Raw genomic sequence first — 10,573 nt, 5'->3', positions numbered from 1 at the left:
ATTAGACACTGCCCTTGAGGGATACTCAAGTGGTAAGACCTTGCTTTATCATCATGTCTACATCCTCATTTCATGTTGATAAGTTTAATGGGATAGGCTTTCATACCTGGCAAGTTAGAGTAAGATTTATTCTCATGAAGAAAGGTCTGTGGGGAGTTGCTAGTGGAAAGGAGAAAAAACCTACCACTAGAGATGGTGAACAAGGATGGTTACCTAGGGATGAGAAAGCTTTTGCCATAATTGCATTAGGTCTAAGTGACAACTACATACATCATATCTCTAATGCAAACAACTCAGCTGAAGCATGGAAAATCTTAGAGAAATTATTTGGGGCAAAAGGGAAGCATTCCAAGATAGGGCTGAAAATCCAATTCTTTAAACTTGAAAAGAAAGCTTCTGAGTCTTTACCTACTCATCTTAATTATATGAAAAGCCTAATGTCACAACTTGCAACAATAGGAGCACCAATAGATGAGGAAGATGCCATTGCAGTTTTATTGAAAAGCATGCCTTATGATGAATATGGGCACTTAGTGTCAACTCTCATGAATCTTCCGGATCCTACTTTAGAGGCCATTGAAGCTGCACTCCTTGAGGAGTACAAGAAGAAGCAAGAGAATATAGGGATAATGGAAGGGGCATACTTCTCCAACAACAAGTCACACTTCAAGAAGAAGAACTTCATCGACACAAAAGGAAAGAAGAAGACTTGTGGATTCTGCGGCAAGGACAATCATATTGAAGAAAATTGTTTCTTCAAACAAAAGGCACAAAAGGCATTTCTCGCAAGTCAAGACAAAGAAGAGCTGCAAGAAGAGGCCTCCGAAGAGGCCAATTTTATCGAAGAAGATTGGGCCTTTTGAGTAAAATCAAGGGATAGCCCATACCATGTTTAAAAACCTCTCCATCCTAAACATAACTATCTCATTGTAAGCTTTACTATGGTATTCTAGCATCATCCATCATTGCTAGCATTGTAAACCTAACTGGAATAAGACCTACGGGCACCAGCATGGTCATCATAACTAGTTCTTGTATGTTGTAACTAGAACCTAGAATTGCCATCATAAAGGTAGCATTGTCATGGATTTGGTTGAAGGAGGGTTTGTTGGATATATCACCCAAATCCAACAAAGGTTGAAAGGGGCTATATAACCTTGATTTCTTTACTCAAGCCACATCCTCAAAAGGGCGCCTACATCAAAAATAGCCTAGAGGGAATATTGCTCATTTATGGCATACCCACATGGGGGAGATGGCATACCCACATGGGGGAGATGGCCTCTTATGCTTGTAAGACATCATAGGTGATGTCATGTGGTCATGTACTACTTGCCTATATAAGAGGCTTTTGCTAATGAAGAAGCAACTCGTGTATTTCCATGATAATGCCCAAGCTATGTCTCATTAGTATCTCCTAATCCACTCTTAATCATGGTACTAATCATGACCTAACCATGACTATAACCATGTTTGATCCTCCTTAGTTTTGTTAATCCACTCCCAATACCAACAGTTAGGAGTGACGTTTAACATCAATAAAAGAGTGCATGTCACTCCTAACATCACTCTATGTGTTAAACATTGCCTATAATTTTTTATTTTTGATGAGTGATGTTTTGTGTGACTGCAAGTTTTATTTTGGAGTGATGATTGGTATCTCCTTGTTTTGTAGTGGGCCCTTTCAACCATTACTATAACAAATAACCATTTTGGAGTGAGGCTTAAACTAAAAAAGAAGTAGCTCTAAATAGTAGACTTACAAATGCTTCAGTTATACATGTCTTGGTTTGCCACCAATGATAAACACCTTATTCTAAGCTTGCCTAGCCATCTAAACAGTTATAAAGGTAAAAAAATTTTGCAGCACAACAATCAACTTAAACATCATTTTAATCATTAACCTAATTCTCAATTGCTATTAAAGATCGTTCTGATCATTAACCTAATTCTCAATTGCTCACTACTTCCAATTCTATTGCCTACTAGCGATTCTTCAAAAATCTTTTTTTTAAAAAAAAAATCAAGAAAAATGATTTCTGCTCTTTCTTTAAATATTCAACACAAAATATTTCTATGCTTTCTTTAAATTAACATGGTGATGATTTGGATGCCTTCATTCCTTTATGATACAAAATGGTTTCATATGAATAACCTCTAATCACAATGTTTATTCACAAGAGAATCTGATATGATTTCTCATGCTTGGCATATTTGTGGTGGATGATTTAGTGATGGTTTCAAACTCACTCTCTTTTTTATTATTGATATTTTTAAGTTACATCCACACATCCACCAACAACCTCATGGCATTGCTAAAAGAACGAGGGCAAAACATGTTCACTTCTACTCTAATAATTGGTTTGAGACCTACTATATGAACTTTCTTCTTTGCTCTTTTTCATGCACTTTCTCTATAGCTTGAAGTTGCAATAAAAATTGTCAAAATCTATCAACATATGCTGATATGTTCTCCTTTTCGAATTGTCTAAAAATATCCCATCGCTGTGTCTGGCTTTACTCTTATATGACGGAGGTAAGAAATCCTTCTTGATCAGCTTTTTGAAGTCTTTCTGTGACTTTGGTTTGCATTTGCCCTGTCTAATAACATTCCACCAAAGAGCTACACTATTTACCAAATGATTAGTAGCACATTTAACCTTATCCTTCTTAGAAAAGTTTTCTCCAGAAAAATAATCATCAAACTGGCTTAACCATGCGAGTATGATGTGTGCATCCTTTCTGCCATTATAATTCTAAAAAGTAAAAGCCTTTCTGTTGATGTTGTGTCCCTTTCGAGACTCTTAAGCTTTGAGAGTAGCTTGCACAATTCTTTGAATAGGGTCTCGTCAGAATCCAAAGAATCAGATTCGGAATGCGCACACCTTCGCTTCTTGCGAGTAAATTTCCACTCAAAATCTTCCCTTTTCCTCTTCTCACTCAATAACTGAACTTGAAGTGTGTTTACTTGATCTTGGATAGTAGGTGGTTGTGGATAGATTGCCATTGTAAAAGAAATAAGTAAAATATTATGGAAATGCAAAAATAAAATAGGAAAGATAACAAACTTATCTGACTCGTGTATATTTCGAAGAAGTGTTGTTGAAGTGCTTGAAGTTGATGGCGTCCCACGAAGGATAAGAATAATAGTCTAGTAATACTTTGATGTTGACAATTTGGAAAGCAGCTCGTTCAAAACCGCTTCGAAAAATTTTTCAAAAATTTTGTTGAGAAATAACGCCCACAATATTTGTTGTAGCTTCCAAAAAGAATATGAAGAGCTTTCTAAAAATTTTCTGCAATCTTGAAAATTCTTAATTTCCCCCAATAGCTGAACTCCCTTTCTTCTGAAAGCTTTTGAGTTGAAGAAATATAAAGCTTGTATAAGCTTATCAATTAAGTTTTTTTTTAAAAATGATTAAAGCTTCGATTATATAAGCTTATTAAATGTTTTTGTCACTAGCCATCTGCGCTCAATGGCCATGCGCGTCCCTCCCACGCAGATAGCAAATGAAAAGGAGGAAACTGTGTGGCTGAGTCGCCGCCCTTATTGGGTTGAATCGCCGCCCGCCACCAAATTGGAGAGGAGAGAAGGAATTTGTATGTATATATATATATAGCTTTTGTTTCTCCCTGCAGCGTTTAGCGCTTTTATTAATTGAAAAGAAAATAAGGAAAATTATAGCCTCCACCACACCGTTGATTATGGAATTCTTGATTCAAGAGGCTGTCCGAGTTCTGAGATTAGAAGCTGATTTTGCCAAGATCCTTCTCATTTCATGCATATACAGATGGATCATCAAGAGGCCAAGAAAATCCAAAAACCACTTTTTGATGAAGAGGGTAGTTTTTGCAATTCCACTTGTGGTTTTCCACCTTCTTTCCTTGCCCTTGATGTTTAATCACATTCTATGGTGCACAAAATTCACATAAACATGCCTTCTTTTGCCCAAAGGTCTTCCACACATTCTCTTCTTTATCCCATGTTGTAATTTCTGTACTATTTGTGAAGCCTCATCATCAAGCATATATTCCTCTTGAATCTCGTCAATCCAATCATTATGCACTTCCGTGATGATGGCAGATAAAGAACATGCCCACATTCTAGAGAGTGAATCTACCACCACATTCTCCTTTCCCTTCGTATATGTGGTCTCAAAATCATATTGTTGAAGGGTAGCCAACCACCTTCTTTGCGTAGGTGAGAGATTTGATTGTGATAGGAAGAATTGAAGAACCCTATGGTCACTTCACACATAAAACTTGCTTTCATAAAGATAGTGATGTCATTTCTTGATTGCATGCAAAATAGCAATCATCTCTTGGTCATACACATGCATCACCATATCTTTGTCATCAAGTTTGCGGCTTTCATAAGCAATGACCCCGTGGTCTTGATACAACACCGCACCAATTCCTCTTCCACATGCATCCGCTCTAATAGTGAAAGGCTTGGAGAAATCTGGGCATACCAAGATAGGTGCCAAAGTAAGCATTCTTTTCAGCTCATTAAAACTCTTTTGTGTTATCACATCCCAAAAGAATGCCTCTTTCTTCAACTTATCCGTCAAAGGAGCTGCTATATGTGCGTACTTCTCAATGAACCGGATAGAATGATGAGAGACCTAAGAATCCCCTCACTTGAGTGAGGGGATAGAATGATGAGAGACCTAAGAATCCCCTCACTTGAGTGAGATTGGTGGGAGGATGCCAATTCTCAAGTGAGGGGATAGAATGATGAGAGACCTAAGAATCCCCTCACTTGAGTGAGATTGGTGGGAGTATGCCAATTCTTCACACATTCCACTTTCTTGGGATCTACTTTTATGCCATCAATGCTCACAATGTGACCAAGGTATTCCACCTCTTTTTCTATGAATGTACACTTGGTTTCCCTGGCATACAAGTGGTTGTCTCTCAATGCATCAAATACCTCCTTCACATGAACCAAGTGCTCCTCTTCACTCTTGCTATACACCAATATGTCATCGAAAAACACCAATACAAACTTGAAGAGGAATGGTTGTAGCACTTTGTTCATCAATGCTTAAAAGTGGCCGGTGCATTACATAATCCAAACGGCACCACCATGAAATGATAGAGACCTCTTTCGATATGAAATGGCATGTTATGCTCATCCCCAGTTTTCATTCTTATTTGGTGGTAACCAGACCGCAAATCAATCTTGGTGAAGAAATTGGCGCCCTTCAATTCATCTAAGAGATCATTAATTCTTGCGATTGGGTACCTATTCTTGATAGTAATTTTTTTAATATCCCAATAATCTATGCACATTCTAAAAGTCTCATCCTTCTTCTTCACCAATAAAACGGGTGATGCAAATGGTGATTGACTCGGTTCCACCCAACCAATATCAATGAGCTCTTTAACTTGCTTTGCCACTTCATCTTTCTTCATTTTTGACAACCTACATGGAGGTTTGTTGACTAGCCTTGCCTTTGGCTCCAACTCAATGGCATGATCAATCTCCCTTATCGGTGGGGCAAGCACTTGGGCATACGAAACACATCTTCATGTTCTTTAAGTAGCTTCTTCATGCCCACATTGTAACTTTACTCTCTTTCTCAATGTCCTCATCCTTACAAAGCTGTAAAACACACATATTGCCACTCTTCTTCAATTCCCTCTTGAGTGTGTGTACTATTATTGATTAAGGTTAACTTTGAGGTGCCAAAACCATACAATATGTAATGGTCTCCTTCCCATGCATAAACCTCAAAAAGCCTTGTTGCAAGTTCATAGAGAAGGTTCCAAGAGTTGATAGCCAATCACACCCCAAAACCATATCAATCGGTCCCATATCGAGCACCAATAATTCAGCTTTGCAAGAGTACTCTTTAGAGAGCATCAATTCCACATTTTTGCAAATCATTGTGCAATCCATGCTATCCCCGTTTGCTACTTCAACTTTTCTCTTCATTGCGAATGCATCCGGGTACAACTTTAGATTTTTCAATGATTTGTAGTTTACAAAACTATGTGTGCTAATGCTTTCCACCAACACAAATGCATCTCTTCCCTTGACCTTAGCCTTGAATCTCAATGTATATGCCCCCTTTCAACCGGCATAAGATTCATTGGATATGGAACAAAGAGAAGCATTGTATTCATATGCATTTGTAGCACCCACAGTATGAGGCAATCCATCATCATAGTCATGAAGATCCCCAAGAGAACCACCGGGGTCAAAAGGAAACTCCCCATCCAGTTCTAAAGAATAGTTGGCATCCACAAACTCATATGGCTCCTTAAATGGCTCCAATTCTTTGTCATTAGTGTCATCCACCACTTTTGAATAAACCATAATTATCTTGACATTGTGGGCTTTGCACTCCTTCCAATGGTCCTTGCTATATTTCCCACCACATTTGTAGCATAGTTTTTTGTCCCTCATCTCATTAATGCGGTCTTCCTTCACAAATTTGGTCTTGGTAACCCCATCATTTGTTGGCTTTGTACCCGCTTGTGAAGGCTTTTGAGAAGCACTCCCACTTTTGAAAGCACTCGTATCATATGGTTTGCCACCATTACCATAGATGGTAGGAAATTTGGGTACATCAGGTGGCTTTGTGAAAGCATTTGACCCATAATCTGGCCGACAATTCTTCCATGTGTTTACATACTTTTCTTCATATACCTTAGTAAAGATCATTGCATCCTTGAGAGTTGTTGGTCTTTGTGCCTTCACATCTGTTCTAATTGCATTCTTTAAGCCCTTGATATACTTGACTATTTTGAACTCCTCACTAAACTCTTCAACATGAAGTATAAGTTTGAGAAACTTATGTGTATACTCCTTCACACTCAAGTATCTTTGTTGTAGATCGTTCCATTCACAAATCATTTTTTCCTTGTGCATCTTGGAAGTGAATGTGTCTCTCATATCTTATTTGAAAGCATCCCAACTTGTGGCCTCGTAACCTTGTGATTGGAGATGCCTCCACCATGCATGAGCATACATGAGCATACCCTTCCAAGTGTAAAGTGGCAAAGTAAACCATAGTTTTTTCACATTGAGGGTTTATCTCAAAATAAAGGTCCAATTTGTTCACCCACTCCTCAAAGACATCATTATTAGTGTCTTCACCACTAAACTTTGAGAGGACAATCTTATTCTTCACACCATGTCTTCCCTTATCTCTTGAAGTTCCATTGCTTGCTTAGATGGACGCCCCCTTGGCATAATGGCTGAAAATAAAAAATGGCTAGTAGAAGGCTTGAATGATGTCAGAATTTGATGATCTAGGGCTCTATGGATAGATCTTGTGGCATAGAGTGCAAATATGTAAGAATAGAAGATTTTCAAATAGCCATAATATTGTTTGTTTTAGGGTTTGTGCGACACTGCTCAAAATCAAAATTAGGCTACAGAGTACTCAAAAGTCATCATATTTAGATGAAATTTGATGTGTAGTCTTGTGATGACAAGTACTAACTATGCCTAAAAGGGTTTGAAACTTTGACCAAAGTCAAAGTTTAGATATCCTCTGTTTTGACTTTTTGGTCAAATTCAATCATATAGGTTTGACCCCCCAAACAACATCGGATTTCGGTGTACTATGGATTTTTGGGAATAGTTAATGATCTACATCCATCCTATGATGTCATTTGTCCCAAATAACTCTCTATTTTTGACTGGGCACAAGTTTGACCTCCAATGAAAAATGGCAAGTTAGGGATCCAAATGATGTCAAAATGGAGAGGTTTAAGGCTTGTTGGGAAGGTTTAAGGGAGTACTAAGAGCCTATCGAATCACCCAAACTCTATCCCTAATGTAATTTTACTAAATTAGAGTTTTTTGAATCTGCAGATTTTGCTCAACAACTCTTTTGGTACCCATTTGCCTTCCACATGTTCCACATGTACCACCCCTTTCTTCCAAGCATATTTGGCATCCAAAAGCACCTTATATGTGTCCACAACTCAATCCCAACCATGCATATAGTTTTTAATTTTTTTTTGGCATGGTCTCCTTCTTTGTCTTAGTGACCAAATCTCAAAATTTCCTATGTACTCAATCCACAACCAATGTTCTCTTGGCATTTGGCATAACATCAAGGCATATCCACATTGCATAATGCATTGGCAAATGGCATATTAAATGTGACCTTTGTGCCGATGAAGATTTATTTTTGATGAAGAGATTTGTTTGTTGATGGAGAGCTTTGCTTGCTAATCTCCTGGCCAAGCCTTCCCACCCTCTTACCAAAGTTAGAATCCGATGGAAAGAGTTGGGGCCATGTCTTTACACCAAGTACCTAATCCTCTTCCTTACTGTTTTACCACAGCACTCACAGCAATGAAGATTCAAGACATGATCCCCTTGGCCTCTCCAACCAAATGCCAAGGTACCATCACACACATTCTAGATTCAATTGGACATGCTCCCCTTGGCCTCTCCAACCAAATGCCAAGGTACCGTCACACACATTCTAGATTCAATTGGATGAAATGTGTGGTACAAAGTGATGTGATAGGTGTGATTTGAACCTCAAAGATGTTGGTAAGATGACTTACAATGCTTTGTATGAACTCATGCTCAATACATTATTTCATTAGCATGTGCTCATGATATACTTTCACTTCCCAAGCTTGATTATCCAAACAATATCAACACCGATGCAACAATCAAGGTGAAGCAAATAGCATATGAATTGGCATGTATCTTGACATTTCCAAGCATAGAGATGGCTTGAATGTTACACCAATGATTGAAGAAGCATTAAATAGTTCCAATGGCATCCAATGGTGTATGGAATTGATCAAGAACTCCCAAACTTGAGAAACATGGCTTGATCATTGGTTTATTTTAAGCATTAGCTTGTTTAAAGGTACCATTAGTATAATTAATGATGATTAGACAAGGCTAATTGGCAAGTTGATATGGCCAATGTTAAGAAATTAGGGTTTCTTGGAAGAAAGCCCTAAATCTCAAGAGGCGATTCAAGAAATCCAAGAAATAATCCAAGAAATGCAAGGTAATGCTTAGAAATTGTTCAAATATTACTGAGAAGCCATCATCTTGAGTGTAGGTTGAAAAATACCCTTGCCTTGATGAAAAATGTGGGCCTCTATTTACAGGTTTTTGGAGACTCCATGGGCTTCATTCCTCAATAAAGAGGGCTCGAAAAGGGTAGAAATTGGTAGAATACTCCATTGCTAAGCTTGGCAAGGCATTTAGAACTTGTATCAAACTTGTATTATGAGGTGCTAAATGATGATTTTGTCGCCCTGCTGTGTTGATTTTCACCATCCTGTTGCTGCTGCTGTGAGGTGAAAACAAGAAAAAAAGACCATGCCTCTATAGCCCTTCACCTCCTAATCTTGAAAAACATCACGACAAACGGGGGCACCACTAGCCACCGGCTGGAACACTTTCCACAATTCACCACCCACCCACACCAGAAAGATAACTCAAAACCACGATAGACAAATGATCATTCAGCAAAAACATGCACAGCACCATCCACACCATAACACTTAGGGAAATCTAGTCCCATCTTTATCACACTTCAAATAAACTCAGCAATTACACCAAAAACCAAGACTGTGGCTTGGATTTACTGCCAAGGGAATTCACCCTTGCATCTGACAACCAAACCTCTCCCGGTCTCTGCTCCTCTTGGCGAAACTGCTGTCCCTAGTCAGCTCTGCATAGCCAGGTGTCGTAGGCGAGTCCCACCTATCTCCAGCCCACACATCAGCACCTCTACTGCAGCCAACCACACACAAAAACCAGCCACTTCTCTCTTCAGAGGGCGCCCCACTAGCAACCCTCCCTCACTGCTTCTCAGAAACAGCAACCATACATAAATGACCAACCCGGCCAACCCAAGCTCTCCCCTTCGCTCAGTCGCCACCACCGGCTACTTGTCCCTTGCGCCTACACGCTCACCTGAGAGCCACCCTTTGGTTGCTACCATCGACGACTCCCAACCATCGCTAGCCTGCGCATCCAGAGAGGCTTCTGCAGCGCCTACTTTTTCGCTCACACGAGAGGTCCCTTTGTACAAGGCGGCAACTCCACACTTCCCGTTTTCTCTCCACGATTCGCCAACCTTCCAGATGATGTGCTGGCGGCTAAACAAACCTCCACGCGGCTATTCTACAAGCTGGCCATGTTGATTAGTGTATATTTTTTTATTTTTAAAGCCTCAAGGATGGCCACCACCAACCTTTCTTTATCTTGTGCTTCAGGTTCACGTGCGGCGTCCACAACCTTCCAAAACAAGTGCAATAACTGCCTCCATCAACTGCATCATAATTTACCAAAACATGTCAATTCCCCATGCTCCCAAGGTGGCCTCTCTTTCGAATCGGTCGGTGCCCTGCATTTAGCAACCACCCACACACCATACTGCTACAATAAAAAAACTTCCAATCTCAAGCACCTGCTCCCGAAAAAAACAACACACATGTACCAGCTCACTGCGAAGCCATTCGCTCTATACATTTGCCAGGGCATTCAGGGTAAAGCTTATTCGTAAACCATGCATCCCATATGTACACAAGCCCAAAACACTTCTCAGATTTTTACCTGACACCGCCTCTC

Source organism: Cibotium barometz, chromosome 46 (genome assembly GCF_041138505.1).
Source record: "Cibotium barometz isolate CiBa-2024 chromosome 46, ASM4113850v1, whole genome shotgun sequence".
Taxonomy (NCBI): domain Eukaryota; kingdom Viridiplantae; phylum Streptophyta; class Polypodiopsida; order Cyatheales; family Cibotiaceae; genus Cibotium; species Cibotium barometz.
The sequence above is the reverse complement of the archived record's forward strand: the minus strand, read 5'-3'. Positions refer to the sequence as shown.